This window comes from Cebus imitator, unplaced genomic scaffold (genome assembly GCF_001604975.1).
Source record: "Cebus imitator isolate Cc_AM_T3 unplaced genomic scaffold, Cebus_imitator-1.0 Scaffold722, whole genome shotgun sequence".
NCBI lineage: Eukaryota > Metazoa > Chordata > Mammalia > Primates > Cebidae > Cebus > Cebus imitator.
This window is the reverse complement of record NW_016108037.1, coordinates 597,303-598,495: the sequence shown is the minus strand read 5'-3', so window position 1 is coordinate 598,495 and position 1,193 is coordinate 597,303. Positions and strand designations below refer to the sequence as shown.

At 49.9% G+C, this 1,193-nt stretch overlaps 1 pseudogene; it reads right to left on the bottom strand.

Moving 5' to 3' along the window:
• Window positions 1-2: 2 nt before the first annotated feature.
• LOC108296538 lies at window positions 3-1,183 on the bottom strand (annotated as a pseudogene).
• Between the last annotated feature and the right edge of the window lie 10 nt (window positions 1,184-1,193).

Sequence of the window (1,193 nt, the reverse complement as noted above, 5' to 3'; positions counted from 1 at the left end):
CATCTTTTTTTTTTTTTTTCCCATTGGGCAAATTCAAGTTTAATAAAGTCTTTTCAAAGCACATTTCTTATCAGGGAAGCCATCTCCACTAGGGGATGTATTTTCAGTATAGGGAGACAAACAACCTCAAGCTTCCACTGGGGACACTTCAGGACACATGTAGCTCCATGGCTTTGTAGTCTGTCATATTCAAAAGTGACAATGAAACCACATTCAGGAGGTTTGTGGCACTCTCTTAACTTTGATGTTTTATAATTCAAGTGCCTTACGTAAGGTGATTTGACTACAAGTAACAGAAACTGTCTCAGGATCACGGAAAGAAAAAGCAGGTGTTATAAGATTGGGGGTGCAGGTGTGGCCCTCTGAAGCTGGATGGCTTCTGGAGCTCAGCACTGGCCCCTCTTCACTGCTTCATTCTTCTCTGTCCCTGTGGATAGCTTTCTGCTTTTTGCAAACAGCGGTGAATGTACAAGCAGCTGCTTTATAGTTCCCAAGATGACCTGTTCTCAGTTCAGGGGCCAGCCCTCCTCCCTACCCCGTGGTGGAATGCAGATCCCCAGGCCCCAGACAAAGGACATGATGGGCCTGTGTGGATCATGTAGGCATTCCTGGATCAGTCAGTCATGGCTGGGAAGCTTGAGGGGCAAGAGTCAAAGCATACAAACATGGCCTCTGGGGCCACACATGGTGGGGAGCAGCAGCTCTGAGAAGGAGGGGGTGGGGCATGGGCTGGGTAAGGCTACTGAAGGATTTTTTGTTTGTTTTTTTTAACCAGAGTGTTCCTGAGTTTATCTGGGGCACACCCCGCTGAGGGCCATGTACCTAGAAGAAGGTGTTAGGCCTCTTGGTGAAGCGCGGCTCGTGCTGATGGCGCAGGACCTGGTAGGGCAGTGGGAACTCGATCATGGAGTTGTGGAACTGCTTACCGCAGGCCGGCAGCACTTGCTGGCCTCGATCTCCTCCACCTTCATGACCTGGATGGAGTGGGCACCCATGTCTCTGTAGGACTGGGTGACAGCACCCTGGGTGGTCAGCTCCGGTATTCCCCGTACTTGTTGTGGGTTCTTTGGCAGGAGTCACAGCGCCGCCAGATGCTGAAGTACTTCACCCGCAGGGTGAACTTCTCAAACACCTGCCCACAGCAGACAGTCTCCCCTGAAGACATCTCCATTTTTTTTTTTTTTTTTTTTTTT